This window comes from Paramisgurnus dabryanus, chromosome 1 (assembly GCF_030506205.2).
Source record: "Paramisgurnus dabryanus chromosome 1, PD_genome_1.1, whole genome shotgun sequence".
Taxonomy (NCBI): Eukaryota; Metazoa; Chordata; class Actinopteri; order Cypriniformes; family Cobitidae; genus Paramisgurnus; species Paramisgurnus dabryanus.
In genome coordinates this window covers 64592357-64609478 of record NC_133337.1, presented here as the reverse complement: position 1 = coordinate 64609478, position 17122 = coordinate 64592357, and the positions used below count along the sequence as shown (strand labels likewise).

Genomic DNA, 17122 nt, shown 5'->3' with positions numbered 1-17122 from the left:
TACTGACGGAAAACCATTATTCTGACAATGGCAATTTATCATATGGCAATTGTCAGTCTTCTATCTCGTCACAGGAACGAGCTAGGAACGCGGGACCCGCGCTCCTGTCATAGTCTCGGCACGTACTACGCGTGGTGCGAATCTGGCGAAGATCGGGCGAGGTCGAAAATTTGGTCAAAAAAAAACGTAAGGTGTACCCCTTACGTTTTTTTTTTACCAAATTTTCGACCTCGCCGGATCTTCGCCAAATTCGCACCACGCGTAGGGCGTGCCGAGACTAAGACAGGAGCGTGATCCCCGCGTTCCTAGCTCCTTCCTGGAACACTGACGGAAAACCATTATTCTGACAATGGCAATGTATCATATGGCAATTGTCAGTCTTCTATCTCGGCACAGGAACGAGCTGGGGGGGTGGGACCAGCGCTATTGTCATAGTCTCGGCACGCCCTACGTGTGGTGCGGATTTGGTGACGATCGGAGGAGGTGAAAAATTTAGGCCTATAAACGGGGGGCGGGACCAGCGCTGCTGTCTTAGTCTCGGCACCCCGGACACGCGGTACGAATTTGGTGACGATCGGGGGAGGTCAAAAATTTAGGCCCCCGCATGCAAAAAAGGGCAATCGGACGGATAATGGGTTGGTGGCCGTTTTTTTGGGGGGGGGGCAAGGCCCCCATGCAAATAATGGGCAATTGGACGGATAAAGGGTTTGTGTCACTTTGGGGGGGGGGGCAAGGCCCCCATGCAAATAATGGGCAATCGGACGGATAATGGGTTTTTGTCACTTTTATGGGGGGGGGCAAGGCCACCCATTCAAATAATGGGCAATCGGACGGATAATGGGTTTTTGTCACTTTTTGGGGGGGGCCAACAAGGCCCCCCATGCAAATAATGGGCAATCGGACGGATAATGGGTTTTTGTCACTTTTTGGGGGGGGGGCAAGGCCACCCATTCAAATAATGGGCAATCGGACGCCTAAAGGGTTCGCGTCAGGCCGGGGGCGTGTCCTGACACTTTCAATTTGTAACTGGCCATCGTTAGAATAGGGGATCCGCGGTCGCCCCGGTAGGTCGCCGCCTCATGGCCGAGCGCCGAACTGCGGCGAAAAACCAAAGTTTTCGACCCAGCCCCGCGCCGGCCCCCTGGGGGCCTGGGGGGGGAGACGCCCGCTCGCCCCACCGGCCCGGCCCTCCGGACGCGCGGGCGCCGCCCTGGGGTCTGTGAAAAATTTTGGGGGGCCGGCGCGCAGCTGACAGTTTTCGACGCCGACGGCCAATGTCCGTAACAGCCGTTCGTCAGGGTTCCCTTCCTGGTTCCCTAAGGCAAGAAGGGCTCTCTGGTGCGTTTCGGTGTGGGTGCAGCTCCACGGACAGCCTCAGTTGATTTCGAGGATCTTGTCAGCGGGAGAGAAACACCTTTGAGGTCCTGCTGTGCTGAGTCATACTCCTGGAGATCCCAAATCCTACAGAGTTCTATCGTTTAGAAAGTACATCTGACACAACAAATGAAGCCATGGGGTTTGCTTAAACTCGAAAATTAGGTGAGATTCCCAAAGCTCCCACAGAAATCTAAAGGAAGCGCTTCTGACAAACCAATTAACATGTGGGATGTTCTTGCATGCCAAAACCACTTTATTCTCCCAATACTCTGAAGCCCGGGATACACTGCACGATTATTGGCTGTCCCAGACGAAAGATTGCCATCGTGAAACAATCGTCGCGATTTCAGTGATCGTGGCTCTTCATCGGTGGTCCTATGTCATACAATGAGAGAGGTTCAAAGACGGCCGTTTTCCCGGTCTTTCGTCCAAAGATAGCCTACGATAGTTTTCTGACAGTGTCAGAAATTCAGCATGATCAACGCACAGTGTGTTTGCTGCTACGACCTGCGTACTGGTATTTGTTTAACGCGAGCGCATGCTGTTGACTTTTCGCTAACGTGTGACGCAGCCGCCGAAGCTTCCGTGTCATCATCGTACAGTCTGCATGCCTGTCGTACCCGGGTTTAAACGATCTATGACGCACAGTGTGATAAGGTAATGATCTTATAGGAGGGCAAAAATCCTGCAGTGTATTCCTGGCTTTACAGAAATCTCTGATACAGTGCCCGACTGCTGCCAATTGAGCCTCTTTAAAAGTGCTCCTGGCAGCGGTGGGATTCGAACCCACGCCCCCGAAGAGACTGGAGCCTTAATCCAGCGCCTTAGACCGCTCGGCCACGCTACCACTCAAAGGGCTTGCGTCGGGTGTCCGGAGCTCGCATATGCAGGCTGCATCGAGAATCAAGCCAGCTTCATTCAAGTTAACTGAACAATACATTCGCAAGTCACAAGCATATTACAGCAATTTTCCCATTACCTGAGAATAAGAGTCAACCTGATATTTGTTAGTATTCTGAAACAAGAAAGTATTTATAACGTACGCAGCCTACAAACGCGACCCCCCGAAGCTGCAGCCTTCTGATTGAGAAACGGTCCACGTGAGACTACCAAAGCGCGTAGATGGCCTGGCTGACTGCTGGCAATAGAGCCTCTTTAAAACCACTGCTGGCAGCGGTGGGATTCGAACCCACGCCCCCGGAGAGACTGGAGCCTAAATCCAGCGCCTTGGACCGCTCGGCCACGCTACCTCTTGGAGAAGGGCTCTCTGGTGCGTTTCGGTGTGGGTGCAGCTCCACGGACAGCCTCAGTTGATTTCGAGGATCTTGTCGGCGGGAGAGAAACACCTTTGAGGTCCTGCTGTGCTGAGTCATACTCCTGGAGATCCCAAATCCTACAGAGTTCTATCGTTTAGAAAGTACATCTGACACAACAAATGAAGCCATGGGGTTTGCTTAAACTCGAAAATTAGGTGAGATTCCCAAAGCTCCCACAGAAATCTAAAGGAAGCGCTTCTGACAAACCAATTAACATGTGGGATGTTCTTGCATGCCAAAACCACTTTATTCTCCCAATACTCTGAAGCCCGGGATACACTGCACGATTATTGGCTGTCCCAGACGAAAGATTGCCATCGTGAAACAATCGTCGCGATTTCAGTGATCGTGGCTCTTCATCGGTGGTCCTATGTCATACAATGAGAGAGGTTCAAAGACGGCCGTTTTCCCGGTCTTTCGTCCAAAGATAGCCTACGATAGTTTTCTGACAGTGTCAGAAATTCAGCATGATCAACGCACAGTGTGTTTGCTGCTACGACCTGCGTACTGGTATTTGTTTAACGCGAGCGCATGCTGTTGACTTTTCGCTAACGTGTGACGCAGCCGCCGAAGCTTCCGTGTCATCATCGTACAGTCTGCATGCCTGTCGTACCCGGGTTTAAACGATCTATGACGCACAGTGTGATAAGGTAATGATCTTATAGGAGGGCAAAAATCCTGCAGTGTATTCCTGGCTTTACAGAAATCTCTGATACAGTGCCCGACTGCTGCCAATTGAGCCTCTTTAAAAGTGCTCCTGGCAGCGGTGGGATTCGAACCCACGCCCCCGAAGAGACTGGAGCCTTAATCCAGCGCCTTAGACCGCTCGGCCACGCTACCACTCAAAGGGCTTGCGTCGGGTGTCCGGAGCTCGCATATGCAGGCTGCATCGAGAATCAAGCCAGCTTCATTCAAGTTAACTGAACAATACATTCGCAAGTCACAAGCATATTACAGCAATTTTCCCATTACCTGAGAATAAGAGTCAACCTGATATTTGTTAGTATTCTGAAACAAGAAAGTATTTATAACGTACGCAGCCTACAAACGCGACCCCCCGAAGCTGCAGCCTTCTGATTGAGAAACGGTCCACGTGAGACTACCAAAGCGCGTAGATGGCCTGGCTGACTGCTGGCAATAGAGCCTCTTTAAAACCACTGCTGGCAGCGGTGGGATTCGAACCCACGCCCCCGGAGAGACTGGAGCCTAAATCCAGCGCCTTGGACCGCTCGGCCACGCTACCTCTTGGAGAAGGGCTCTCTGGTGCGTTTCGGTGTGGGTGCAGCTCCACGGACAGCCTCAGTTGATTTCGAGGATCTTGTCGGCGGGAGAGAAACACCTTTGAGGTCCTGCTGTGCTGAGTCATACTCCTGGAGATCCCAAATCCTACAGAGTTCTATCGTTTAGAAAGTACATCTGACACAACAAATGAAGCCATGGGGTTTGCTTAAACTCGAAAATTAGGTGAGATTCCCAAAGCTCCCACAGAAATCTAAAGGAAGCGCTTCTGACAAACCAATTAACATGTGGGATGTTCTTGCATGCCAAAACCACTTTATTCTCCCAATACTCTGAAGCCCGGGATACACTGCACGATTATTGGCTGTCCCAGACGAAAGATTGCCATCGTGAAACAATCGTCGCGATTTCAGTGATCGTGGCTCTTCATCGGTGGTCCTATGTCGTACAATGAGAGAGGTTCAAAGACGGCCGTTTTCCCGGTCTTTCGTCCAAAGATAGCCTACGATAGTTTTCTGACAGTGTCAGAAATTCAGCATGATCAACGCACAGTGTGTTTGCTGCTACGACCTGCGTACTGGTATTTGTTTAACGCGAGCGCATGCTGTTGACTTTTCGCTTACGTGTGACGCAGCCGCCGAAGCTTCCGTGTCATCATCGTACAGTCTACATGCCTGTCGTACCCGGGTTTAAACGATCTATGACGCACAGTGTGATAAGGTAATGATCTTATAGGAGGGCGAAAATCCTGCAGTGTATTCCTGGCTTTACAGAAATCTCTGATACAGTGCCCGACTGCTGCCAATTGAGCCTCTTTAAAAGTGTTCCTGGCAGCGGTGGGATTCGAACCCACGCCCCCGAAGAGACTGGAGCCTTAATCCAGCGCCTTAGACCGCTCGGCCACGCTACCACTCAAAGGGCTTGTGTCGGTTGTCCGGAGGACGCATATGCAGGCTGCATCGAGAATCAAGCCAGCTTCATTCAAGTTAACTGAACAATACATTCGCAAGTCACAAGCATATTACAGCAATTTTCCCATTAACTGAGAATAAGAGTCAACCTAAAATTTGTTAGTATTCTGAAACAAGAAAGTATTTATAACGTACGCAGCCTACAACCACGACCCCCCGAAGCTGCAGCCTTCTGATTGAGAAACGGTCCACGTGAGACATCCAAAGCGCGTAGATGGCCTGGCTGACTGCTGGCAATAGAGCCTCTTTAAAACCACTGCTGGCAGCGGTGGGATTCGAACCCAAGCCCCCGGAGAGACTGCAGCCTAAATCCAGCGCCTTGGACCGCTCGGCCACGCTACCTCTTGGAGAAGGGCTCTCTGGTGCGTTTCGGTGTGGGTGCAGCTCCACGGACAGCCTCAGTTGATTTCGAGGATCTCGTCGGCGGGAGAGAAACACCTTTGAGGTCCTGCTGTGCTGAGTCATACTCCTGGAGATCCCAAATCCTACAGAGTTCTATCGTTTAGAAAGTACATCTGACACAACAAATGAAGCCATGGGGTTTGCTTAAACTCGAAAATTAGGTGAGATTCCCAAAGCTCCCACAGAAATCTAAAGGAAGCGCTTCTGACAAACCAATTAACATGTGGGATGTTCTTGCATGCCAAAACCACTTTATTCTCCCAATACTCTGAAGCCCGGGATACACTGCACTATTATTGGCTGTCCCAGACGAAAGATTGCCATCGTGAAACAATCGTCGCGATTTCAGTGATCGTGGCTCTTCATCGGTGGTCCTATGTCGTACAATGAGAGAGGTTCAAAGACGGCCGTTTTCCCGGTCTTTCGTCCAAAGATAGCCTACGATAGTTTTCTGACAGTGTCAGAAATTCAGCATGATGAATACAACACAGACTTACATGATACACAATGGTAAATGGTTTAGTTGTTGTTGTTTTTTTTTTGAATGGACACTGCTAGTGTGTTTGCTGCTACGACCTGCGTACTGGTATTTGTTTAACGCGAGCGCATGCTGTTGACTTTTCGCTTACGTGTGACGCAGCCGCCGAAGCTTCCGTGTCATCATCGTACAGTCTACATGCCTGTCGTACCCGGGTTTAAACGATCTATGACGCACAGTGTGATAAGGTAATGATCTTATAGGAGGGCGAAAATCCTGCAGTGTATTCCTGGCTTTACAGAAATCTCTGATACAGTGCCCGACTGCTGCCAATTGAGCCTCTTTAAAAGTGTTCCTGGCAGCGGTGGGATTCGAACCCACGCCCCCGAAGAGACTGGAGCCTTAATCCAGCGCCTTAGACCGCTCGGCCACGCTACCACTCAAAGGGCTTGTGTCGGTTGTCCGGAGGACGCACATGCAGGCTGCATCGAGAATCAAGCCAGCTTCATTCAAGTTAACTGAACAATACATTCGCAAGTCACAAGCATATTACAGCAATTTTCCCATTAACTGAGAATAAGAGTCAACCTAAAATTTGTTAGTATTCTGAAACAAGAAAGTATTTATAACGTACGCAGCCTACAACCGCGACCCCCCGAAGCTGCAGCCTTCTGATTGAGAAACGGTCCACGTGAGACATCCAAAGCGCGTAGATGGCCTGGCTGACTGCTGGCAATAGAGCCTCTTTAAAACCACTGCTGGCAGCGGTGGGATTCGAACCCAAGCCCCCGGAGAGACTGCAGCCTAAATCCAGCGCCTTGGACCGCTCGGCCACGCTACCTCTTGGAGAAGGGCTCTCTGGTGCGTTTCGGTGTGGGTGCAGCTCCACGGACAGCCTCAGTTGATTTCGAGGATCTCGTCGGCGGGAGAGAAACACCTTTGAGGTCCTGCTGTGCTGAGTCATACTCCTGGAGATCCCAAATCCTACAGAGTTCTATCGTTTAGAAAGTACATCTGACACAACAAATGAAGCCATGGGGTTTGCTTAAACTCGAAAATTAGGTGAGATTCCCAAAGCTCCCACAGAAATCTAAAGGAAGCGCTTCTGACAAACCAATTAACATGTGGGATGTTCTTGCATGCCAAAACCACTTTATTCTCCCAATACTCTGAAGCCCGGGATACACTGCACTATTATTGGCTGTCCCAGACGAAAGATTGCCATCGTGAAACAATCGTCGCGATTTCAGTGATCGTGGCTCTTCATCGGTGGTCCTATGTCGTACAATGAGAGAGGTTCAAAGACGGCCGTTTTCCCGGTCTTTCGTCCAAAGATAGCCTACGATAGTTTTCTGACAGTGTCAGAAATTCAGCATGATGAATACAACACAGACTTACATGATACACAATGGTAAATGGTTTAGTTGTTGTTGTTTTTTTTTTGAATGGACACTGCTAGTGTGTTTGCTGCTACGACCTGCGTACTGGTATTTGTTTAACGCGAGCGCATGCTGTTGACGTTTCGCTAACGTGTGACGCAGCCGCCGAAGCTTCCGTGTCATCATCGTACAGTCTACATGCCTGTCGTACCCGGGTTTAAACGATCTATGACGCACAGTGTGAAAAGGTAATGATCTTATAGGAGGGCAAAAATCCTGCAGTGTATTCCTGGCTTTACAGAAATCTCTGATACAGTGCCCGACTGCTGCCAATTGAGCCTCTTTAAAAGTGCTCCTGGCAGCGGTGGGATTCGAACCCACGCCCCCGAAGAGACTGGAGCCTTAATCCAGCGCCTTAGACCGCTCGGCCACGCTACCACTCAAAGGGCTTGCGTCGGGTGTCCGGAGCTCGCATATGCAGGCTGCATCGAGAATCAAGCCAGCTTCATTCAAGTTAACTGAACAATACATTCGCAAGTCACAAGCATATTACAGCAATTTTCCCATTACCTGAGAATAAGAGTCAACCTGATATTTGTTAGTATTCTGAAACAAGAAAGTATTTATAACGTACGCAGCCTACAAACGCGACCCCCCGAAGCTGCAGCCTTCTGATTGAGAAACGGTCCACGTGAGACTTCCAAAGCGCGTAGATGGCCTGGCTGACTGCTGGCAATAGAGCCTCTTTAAAAACACTGCTGGCAGCGGTGGGATTCGAACCCACGCCCCCGGAGAGACTGGAGCCTAAATCCAGCGCCTTGGACCGCTCGGCCACGCTACCTCTTGGAGAAGGGCTCTCTGGTGCGTTTCGGTGTGGGTGCAGCTCCACGGACAGCCTCAGTTGATTTCGAGGATCTTGTCGGCGGGAGAGAAACACCTTTGAGGTCCTGCTGTGGTGAGTCATACTCCTGGAGATCCCAAATCCTACAGAGTTCTATCGTTTAGAAAGTACATCTGACACAACAAATGAAGCCATGGGGTTTGCTTAAACTCGAAAATTAGGTGAGATTCCCAAAGCTCCCACAGAAATCTAAAGGAAGCGCTTCTGACAAACCAATTAACATGTGGGATGTTCTTGCATGCCAAAACCACTTTATTCTCCCAATACTCTGAAGCCCGGGATACACTGCACGATTATTGGCTGTCCCAGACGAAAGATTGCCATCGTGAAACAATCGTCGCGATTTCAGTGATCGTGGCTCTTCATCGGTGGTACTATGTCGTACAATGAGAGAGGTTCAAAGACGGCCGTTTTCCCGGTCTTTCGTCCAAAGATAGCCTTCGATAGTTTTCTGACAGTGTCAGAAATTCAGCATGATCAACGCACAGTGTGTTTGCTGCTACGACCTGCGTACTGGTATTTGTTTAACGCGAGCGCATGCTGTTGACTTTTCGCTAACGTGTGACGCAGCCGCCGAAGCTTCCGTGTCATCATCGTACAGTCTACATGCCTGTCGTACCCGGGTTTAAACGATCTATGACGCACAGTGTGATAAGGTAATGATCTTATAGGAGGGCGAAAATCCTGCAGTGTATTCCTGGCTTTACAGAAATCTCTGATACAGTGCCCGACTGCTGCCAATTGAGCCTCTTTAAAAGTGTTCCTGGCAGCGGTGGGATTCGAACCCACGCCCCCGAAGAGACTGGAGCCTTAATCCAGCGCCTTAGACCGCTCGGCCACGCTACCACTCAAAGGGCTTGTGTCGGTTGTCCGTAGGACGCATATGCAGGCTGCATCGAGAATCAAGCCAGCTTCATTCAAGTTAACTGAACAATACATTCGCAAGTCACAAGCATATTACAGCAATTTTCCCATTAACTGAGAATAAGAGTCAACCTAAAATTTGTTAGTATTCTGAAACAAGAAAGTATTTATAACGTACGCAGCCTACAACCGCGACCCCCCGAAGCTGCAGCCTTCTGATTGAGAAACGGTCCACGTGAGACATCCAAAGCGCGTAGATGGCCTGGCTGACTGCTGGCAATAGAGCCTCTTTAAAACCACTGCTGGCAGCGGTGGGATTCGAACCCAAGCCCCCGGAGAGACTGCAGCCTAAATCCAGCGCCTTGGACCGCTCGGCCACGCTACCTCTTGGAGAAGGGCTCTCTGGTGCGTTTCGGTGTGGGTGCAGCTCCACGGACAGCCTCAGTTGATTTCGAGGATCTCGTCGGCGGGAGAGAAACACCTTTGAGGTCCTGCTGTGCTGAGTCATACTCCTGGAGATCCCAAATCCTACAGAGTTCTATCGTTTAGAAAGTACATCTGACACAACAAATGAAGCCATGGGGTTTGCTTAAACTCGAAAATTAGGTGAGATTCCCAAAGCTCCCACAGAAATCTAAAGGAAGCGCTTCTGACAAACCAATTAACATGTGGGATGTTCTTGCATGCCAAAACCACTTTATTCTCCCAATACTCTGAAGCCCGGGATACACTGCACTATTATTGGCTGTCCCAGACGAAAGATTGCCATCGTGAAACAATCGTCGCGATTTCAGTGATCGTGGCTCTTCATCGGTGGTCCTATGTCGTACAATGAGAGAGGTTCAAAGACGGCCGTTTTCCCGGTCTTTCGTCCAAAGATAGCCTACGATAGTTTTCTGACAGTGTCAGAAATTCAGCATGATCAATGCACAGTGTGTTTGCTGCTACGACCTGCGTACTGGTATTTGTTTAACGCGAGCGCATGCTGTTGACGTTTCGCTAACGTGTGACGCAGCCGCCGAAGCTTCCGTGTCATCATCGTACAGTCTACATGCCTGTCGTACCCGGGTTTAAACGATCTATGACGCACAGTGTGATAAGGTAATGATCTTATAGGAGGGCAAAAATCCTGCAGTGTATTCCTGGCTTTACAGAAATCTCTGATACAGTGCCCGACTGCTGCCAATTGAGCCTCTTTAAAAGTGCTACTGGCAGCGGTGGGATTCGAACCCACGCCCCCGAAGAGACTGGAGCCTTAATCCAGCGCCTTAGACCGCTCGGCCACGCTACCACTCAAAGGGCTTGTGTCGGGTGTCCGGAGCTCGCATATGCAGGCTGCATCGAGAATCAAGCCAGCTTCATTCAAGTTAACTGAACAATACATTCGCAAGTCACAAGCATATTACAGCAATTTTCCCATTAACTGAGAATAAGAGTCAACCTAAAATTTGTTAGTATTCTGAAACAAGAAAGTATTTATAACGTACGCAGCCTACAACCGCGACCCCCCGAAGCTGCAGCCTTCTGATTGAGAAACGGTCCACGTGAGACATCCAAAGCGCGTAGATGGCCTGGCTGACTGCTGGCAATAGAGCCTCTTTAAAACCACTGCTGGCAGCGGTGGGATTCGAACCCAAGCCCCCGGAGAGACTGCAGCCTAAATCCAGCGCCTTGGACCGCTCGGCCACGCTACCTCTTGGAGAAGGGCTCTCTGGTGCGTTTCGGTGTGGGTGCAGCTCCACGGACAGCCTCAGTTGATTTCGAGGATCTCGTCGGCGGGAGAGAAACACCTTTGAGGTCCTGCTGTGCTGAGTCATACTCCTGGAGATCCCAAATCCTACAGAGTTCTATCGTTTAGAAAGTACATCTGACACAACAAATGAAGCCATGGGGTTTGCTTAAACTCGAAAATTAGGTGAGATTCCCAAAGCTCCCACAGAAATCTAAAGGAAGCGCTTCTGACAAACCAATTAACATGTGGGATGTTCTTGCATGCCAAAACCACTTTATTCTCCCAATACTCTGAAGCCCGGGATACACTGCACTATTATTGGCTGTCCCAGACGAAAGATTGCCATCGTGAAACAATCGTCGCGATTTCAGTGATCGTGGCTCTTCATCGGTGGTCCTATGTCGTACAATGAGAGAGGTTCAAAGACGGCCGTTTTCCCGGTCTTTCGTCCAAAGATAGCCTACGATAGTTTTCTGACAGTGTCAGAAATTCAGCATGATCAATGCACAGTGTGTTTGCTGCTACGACCTGCGTACTGGTATTTGTTTAACGCGAGCGCATGCTGTTGACGTTTCGCTAACGTGTGACGCAGCCGCCGAAGCTTCCGTGTCATCATCGTACAGTCTACATGCCTGTCGTACCCGGGTTTAAACGATCTATGACGCACAGTGTGATAAGGTAATGATCTTATAGGAGGGCAAAAATCCTGCAGTGTATTCCTGGCTTTACAGAAATCTCTGATACAGTGCCCGACTGCTGCCAATTGAGCCTCTTTAAAAGTGCTCCTGGCAGCGGTGGGATTCGAACCCACGCCCCCGAAGAGACTGGAGCCTTAATCCAGCGCCTTAGACCGCTCGGCCACGCTACCACTCAAAGGGCTTGCGTCGGGTGTCCGGAGCTCGCATATGCAGGCTGCATCGAGAATCAAGCCAGTTTCATTCAAGTTAACTGAACAATACATTTGCAAGTCACAAGCATATTACAGCAATTTTCCCATTACCTGAGAATAAGAGTCAACCTGATATTTGTTAGTATTCTGAAACAAGAAAGTATTTATAACGTACGCAGCCTACAAACGCGACCCCCCGAAGCTGCAGCCTTCTGATTGAGAAACGGTCCACGTGAGACTACCAAAGCGCGTAGATGGCCTGGCTGACTGCTGGCAATAGAGCCTCTTTAAAACCACTGCTGGCAGCGGTGGGATTCGAACCCACGCCCCCGGAGAGACTGGAGCCTAAATCCAGCGCCTTGGACCGCTCGACCACGCTACCTCTTGGAGAAGGGCTCTCTGGTGCGTTTCGGTGTGGGTGCAGCTCCACGGACAGCCTCAGTTGATTTCGAGGATCTTTTCGGCGGGAGAGAAACACCTTTGAGGTCCTGCTGTGCTGAGTCATACTCCTGGAGATCCCAAATCCTACAGAGTTCTATCGTTTAGAAAGTACATCTGACACAACAAATGAAGCCATGGGGTTTGCTTAAACTCGAAAATTAGGTGAGATTCCCAAAGCTCCCACAGAAATCTAAAGGAAGCGCTTCTGACAAACCAATTAACATGTGGGATGTTCTTGCATGCCAAAACCACTTTATTCTCCCAATACTCTGAAGCCCGGGATACACTGCACGATTATTGGCTGTCCCAGACGAAAGATTGCCATCGTGAAACAATCGTCGCGATTTCAGTGATCGTGGCTCTTCATCGGTGGTCCTATGTCGTACAATGAGAGAGGTTCAAAGACGGCCGTTTTCCCGGTCTTTCGTCCAAAGATAGCCTACGATAGTTTTCTGACAGTGTCAGAAATTCAGCATGATCAACGCACAGTGTGTTTGCTGCTACGACCTGCGTACTGGTATTTGTTTAACGCGAGCGCATGCTGTTGACTTTTCGCTTACGTGTGACGCAGCCGCCGAAGCTTCCGTGTCATCATCGTACAGTCTACATGCCTGTCGTACCCGGGTTTAAACGATCTATGACGCACAGTGTGATAAGGTAATGATCTTATAGGAGGGCGAAAATCCTGCAGTGTATTCCTGGCTTTACAGAAATCTCTGATACAGTGCCCGACTGCTGCCAATTGAGCCTCTTTAAAAGTGTTCCTGGCAGCGGTGGGATTCGAACCCACGCCCCCGAAGAGACTGGAGCCTTAATCCAGCGCCTTAGACCGCTCGGCCACGCTACCACTCAAAGGGCTTGTGTCGGTTGTCCGGAGGACGCATATGCAGGCTGCATCGAGAATCAAGCCAGCTTCATTCAAGTTAACTGAACAATACATTCGCAAGTCACAAGCATATTACAGCAATTTTCCCATTAACTGAGAATAAGAGTCAACCTAAAATTTGTTAGTATTCTGAAACAAGAAAGTATTTATAACGTACGCAGCCTACAACCGCGACCCCCCGAAGCTGCAGCCTTCTGATTGAGAAACGGTCCACGTGAGACATCCAAAGCGCGTAGATGGCCTGGCTGACTGCTGGCAATAGAGCCTCTTTAAAACCACTGCTGGCAGCGGTGGGAGTCGAACCCAAGCCCCCGGAGAGACTGCAGCCTAAATCCAGCGCCTTGGACCGCTCGGCCACGCTACCTCTTGGAGAAGGGCTCTCTGGTGCGTTTCGGTGTGGGTGCAGCTCCACGGACAGCCTCAGTTGATTTCGAGGATCTCGTCGGCGGGAGAGAAACACCTTTGAGGTCCTGCTGTGCTGAGTCATACTCCTGGAGATCCCAAATCCTACAGAGTTCTATCGTTTAGAAAGTACATCTGACACAACAAATGAAGCCATGGGGTTTGCTTAAACTCGAAAATTAGGTGAGATTCCCAAAGCTCCCACAGAAATCTAAAGGAAGCGCTTCTGACAAACCAATTAACATGTGGGATGTTCTTGCATGCCAAAACCACTTTATTCTCCCAATACTCTGAAGCCCGGGATACACTGCACTATTATTGGCTGTCCCAGACGAAAGATTGCCATCGTGAAACAATCGTCGCGATTTCAGTGATCGTGGCTCTTCATCGGTGGTCCTATGTCGTACAATGAGAGAGGTTCAAAGACGGCCGTTTTCCCGGTCTTTCGTCCAAAGATAGCCTACGATAGTTTTCTGACAGTGTCAGAAATTCAGCATGATCAATGCACAGTGTGTTTGCTGCTACGACCTGCGTACTGGTATTTGTTTAACGCGAGCGCATGCTGTTGACGTTTCGCTAACGTGTGACGCAGCCGCCGAAGCTTCCGTGTCATCATCGTACAGTCTACATGCCTGTCGTACCCGGGTTTAAACGATCTATGACGCACAGTGTGATAAGGTAATGATCTTATAGGAGGGCAAAAATCCTGCAGTGTATTCCTGGCTTTACAGAAATCTCTGATACAGTGCCCGACTGCTGCCAATTGAGCCTCTTTAAAAGTGCTCCTGGCAGCGGTGGGATTCGAACCCACGCCCCCGAAGAGACTGGAGCCTTAATCCAGCGCCTTAGACCGCTCGGCCACGCTACCACTCAAAGGGCTTGCGTCGGGTGTCCGGAGCTCGCATATGCAGGCTGCATCGAGAATCAAGCCAGCTTCATTCAAGTTAACTGAACAATACATTCGCAAGTCACAAGCATATTACAGCAATTTTCCCATTACCTGAGAATAAGAGTCAACCTGATATTTGTTAGTATTCTGAAACAAGAAAGTATTTATAACGTACGCAGCCTACAAACGCGACCCCCCGAAGCTGCAGCCTTCTGATTGAGAAACGGTCCACGTGAGACTTCCAAAGCGCGTAGATGGCCTGGCTGACTGCTGGCAATAGAGCCTCTTTAAAACCACTGCTGGCAGCGGTGGGATTCGAACCCACGCCCCCGGAGAGACTGGAGCCTAAATCCAGCGCCTTGGACCGCTCGGCCACGCTACCTCTTGGAGAAGGGCTCTCTGGTGCGTTTCGGTGTGGGTGCAGCTCCACGGACAGCCTCAGTTGATTTCGAGGATCTTGTCGGCGGGAGAGAAACACCTTTGAGGTCCTGCTGTGCTGAGTCATACTCCTGGAGATCCCAAATCCTACAGAGTTCTATCGTTTAGAAAGTACATCTGACACAACAAATGAAGCCATGGGGTTTGCTTAAACTCGAAAATTAGGTGAGATTCCCAAAGCTCCCACAGAAATCTAAAGGAAGCGCTTCTGACAAACCAATTAACATGTGGGATGTTCTTGCATGCCAAAACCACTTTATTCTCCCAATACTCTGAAGCCCGGGATACACTGCACGATTATTGGCTGTCCCAGACGAAAGATTGCCATCGTGAAACAATCGTCGCGATTTCAGTGATCGTGGCTCTTCATCGGTGGTCCTATGTCGTACAATGAGAGAGGTTCAAAGACGGCCGTTTTCCCGGTCTTTCGTCCAAAGATAGCCTTCGATAGTTTTCTGACAGTGTCAGAAATTCAGCATGATCAACGCACAGTGTGTTTGCTGCTACGACCTGCGTACTGGTATTTGTTTAACGCGAGCGCATGCTGTTGACTTTTCGCTAACGTGTGACGCAGCCGCCGAAGCTTCCGTGTCATCATCGTACAGTCTACATGCCTGTCGTACCCGGGTTTAAACGATCTATGACGCACAGTGTGATAAGGTAATGATCTTATAGGAGGGCGAAAATCCTGCAGTGTATTCCTGGCTTTACAGAAATCTCTGATACAGTGCCCGACTGTTGCCAATTGAGCCTCTTTAAAAGTGTTCCTGGCAGCGGTGGGATTCGAACCCACGCCCCCGAAGAGACTGGAGCCTTAATCCAGCGCCTTAGACCGCTCGGCCACGCTACCACTCAAAGGGCTTGTGTCGGTTGTCCGGAGGACGCATATGCAGGCTGCATCGAGAATCAAGCCAGCTTCATTCAAGTTAACTGAACAATACATTCGCAAGTCACAAGCATATTACAGCAATTTTCCCATTAACTGAGAATAAGAGTCAACCTAAAATTTGTTAGTATTCTGAAACAAGAAAGTATTTATAACGTACGCAGCCTACAACCGCGACCCCCCGAAGCTGCAGCCTTCTGATTGAGAAACGGTCCACGTGAGACATCCAAAGCGCGTAGATGGCCTGGCTGACTGCTGGCAATAGAGCCTCTTTAAAACCACTGCTGGCAGCGGTGGGATTCGAACCCAAGCCCCCGGAGAGACTGCAGCCTAAATCCAGCGCCTTGGACCGCTCGGCCACGCTACCTCTTGGAGAAGGGCTCTCTGGTGCGTTTCGGTGTGGGTGCAGCTCCACGGACAGCCTCAGTTGATTTCGAGGATCTCGTCGGCGGGAGAGAAACACCTTTGAGGTCCTGCTGTGCTGAGTCATACTCCTGGAGATCCCAAATCCTACAGAGTTCTATCGTTTAGAAAGTACATCTGACACAACAAATGAAGCCATGGGGTTTGCTTAAACTCGAAAATTAGGTGAGATTCCCAAAGCTCCCACAGAAATCTAAAGGAAGCGCTTCTGACAAACCAATTAACATGTGGGATGTTCTTGCATGCCAAAACCACTTTATTCTCCCAATACTCTGAAGCCCGGGATACACTGCACTATTATTGGCTGTCCCAGACGAAAGATTGCCATCGTGAAACAATCGTCGCGATTTCAGTGATCGTGGCTCTTCATCGGTGGTCCTATGTCGTACAATGAGAGAGGTTCAAAGACGGCCGTTTTCCCGGTCTTTCGTCCAAAGATAGCCTACGATAGTTTTCTGACAGTGTCAGAAATTCAGCATGATCAATGCACAGTGTGTTTGCTGCTACGACCTGCGTACTGGTATTTGTTTAACGCGAGCGCATGCTGTTGACGTTTCGCTAACGTGTGACGCAGCCGCCGAAGCTTCCGTGTCATCATCGTACAGTCTACATGCCTGTCGTACCCGGGTTTAAACGATCTATGACGCACAGTGTGATAAGGTAATGATCTTATAGGAGGGCAAAAATCCTGCAGTGTATTCCTGGCTTTACAGAAATCTCTGATACAGTGCCCGACTGCTGCCAATTGAGCCTCTTTAAAAGTGCTCCTGGCAGCGGTGGGATTCGAACCCACGCCCCCGAAGAGACTGGAGCCTTAATCCAGCGCCTTAGACCGCTCGGCCACGCTACCACTCAAAGGGCTTGCGTCGGGTGTCCGGAGCTCGCATATGCAGGCTGCATCGAGAATCAAGCCAGCTTCATTCAAGTTAACTGAACAATACATTCACAAGTCACAAGCATATTACAGCAATTTTCCCATTACCTGAGAATAAGAGTCAACCTGATATTTGTTAGTATTCTGAAACAAGAAAGTATTTATAACGTACGCAGCCTACAAACGCGACCCCCCGAAGCTGCAGCCTTCTGATTGAGAAACGGTCCACGTGAGACTTCCAAAGCGCGTAGATGGCCTGGCTGACTGCTGGCAATAGAGCCTCTTTAAAACCACTGCTGGCAGCGGTGGGATTCGAACCCACGCCCCCGGAGAGA

At 49.8% G+C, this 17122-nt stretch overlaps 18 non-coding genes across 18 annotated transcripts in view; all 18 read right to left on the bottom strand.

Moving 5' to 3' along the window:
- Positions 1–2142: 2142 nt before the first annotated feature.
- On the bottom strand, positions 2143–2224 carry trnal-aag (transfer RNA leucine (anticodon AAG)). The gene has a single exon. It is a non-coding gene; the product is annotated as a tRNA-Leu (tRNA).
- Positions 2225–2545: 321 nt separating this feature from the next.
- trnal-uag (transfer RNA leucine (anticodon UAG)) lies at positions 2546–2627 on the bottom strand. Its single transcript has one exon. It is a non-coding gene; the product is annotated as a tRNA-Leu (tRNA).
- Positions 2628–3451: 824 nt separating this feature from the next.
- trnal-aag (transfer RNA leucine (anticodon AAG)) lies at positions 3452–3533 on the bottom strand. The gene has a single exon. It is a non-coding gene; the product is annotated as a tRNA-Leu (tRNA).
- A 321-nt stretch (positions 3534–3854) lies between these two features.
- Positions 3855–3936, bottom strand: trnal-uag (transfer RNA leucine (anticodon UAG)). Its single transcript has one exon. It is a non-coding gene; the product is annotated as a tRNA-Leu (tRNA).
- Positions 3937–4760: 824 nt separating this feature from the next.
- trnal-aag (transfer RNA leucine (anticodon AAG)) lies at positions 4761–4842 on the bottom strand. The gene has a single exon. It is a non-coding gene; the product is annotated as a tRNA-Leu (tRNA).
- A 1297-nt stretch (positions 4843–6139) lies between these two features.
- On the bottom strand, positions 6140–6221 carry trnal-aag (transfer RNA leucine (anticodon AAG)). The gene has a single exon. It is a non-coding gene; the product is annotated as a tRNA-Leu (tRNA).
- A 1297-nt stretch (positions 6222–7518) lies between these two features.
- On the bottom strand, positions 7519–7600 carry trnal-aag (transfer RNA leucine (anticodon AAG)). The gene has a single exon. It is a non-coding gene; the product is annotated as a tRNA-Leu (tRNA).
- A 321-nt stretch (positions 7601–7921) lies between these two features.
- trnal-uag (transfer RNA leucine (anticodon UAG)) lies at positions 7922–8003 on the bottom strand. The gene has a single exon. It is a non-coding gene; the product is annotated as a tRNA-Leu (tRNA).
- An 824-nt stretch (positions 8004–8827) lies between these two features.
- trnal-aag (transfer RNA leucine (anticodon AAG)) lies at positions 8828–8909 on the bottom strand. Its single transcript has one exon. It is a non-coding gene; the product is annotated as a tRNA-Leu (tRNA).
- A 1227-nt stretch (positions 8910–10136) lies between these two features.
- Positions 10137–10218, bottom strand: trnal-aag (transfer RNA leucine (anticodon AAG)). Its single transcript has one exon. It is a non-coding gene; the product is annotated as a tRNA-Leu (tRNA).
- A 1227-nt stretch (positions 10219–11445) lies between these two features.
- trnal-aag (transfer RNA leucine (anticodon AAG)) lies at positions 11446–11527 on the bottom strand. The gene has a single exon. It is a non-coding gene; the product is annotated as a tRNA-Leu (tRNA).
- A 321-nt stretch (positions 11528–11848) lies between these two features.
- On the bottom strand, positions 11849–11930 carry trnal-uag (transfer RNA leucine (anticodon UAG)). Its single transcript has one exon. It is a non-coding gene; the product is annotated as a tRNA-Leu (tRNA).
- An 824-nt stretch (positions 11931–12754) lies between these two features.
- trnal-aag (transfer RNA leucine (anticodon AAG)) lies at positions 12755–12836 on the bottom strand. The gene has a single exon. It is a non-coding gene; the product is annotated as a tRNA-Leu (tRNA).
- A 1227-nt stretch (positions 12837–14063) lies between these two features.
- Positions 14064–14145, bottom strand: trnal-aag (transfer RNA leucine (anticodon AAG)). The gene has a single exon. It is a non-coding gene; the product is annotated as a tRNA-Leu (tRNA).
- Positions 14146–14466: 321 nt separating this feature from the next.
- On the bottom strand, positions 14467–14548 carry trnal-uag (transfer RNA leucine (anticodon UAG)). The gene has a single exon. It is a non-coding gene; the product is annotated as a tRNA-Leu (tRNA).
- Positions 14549–15372: 824 nt separating this feature from the next.
- Positions 15373–15454, bottom strand: trnal-aag (transfer RNA leucine (anticodon AAG)). The gene has a single exon. It is a non-coding gene; the product is annotated as a tRNA-Leu (tRNA).
- A 1227-nt stretch (positions 15455–16681) lies between these two features.
- trnal-aag (transfer RNA leucine (anticodon AAG)) lies at positions 16682–16763 on the bottom strand. Its single transcript has one exon. It is a non-coding gene; the product is annotated as a tRNA-Leu (tRNA).
- Positions 16764–17084: 321 nt separating this feature from the next.
- trnal-uag (transfer RNA leucine (anticodon UAG)) overlaps positions 17085–17122 on the bottom strand; it is an 82-nt gene continuing 44 nt past the window's right edge. The window contains exon 1 of the tRNA in view: positions 17085–17122. This exon is cut by the window's right edge and continues 44 nt beyond it. This is a non-coding gene — a tRNA (tRNA-Leu).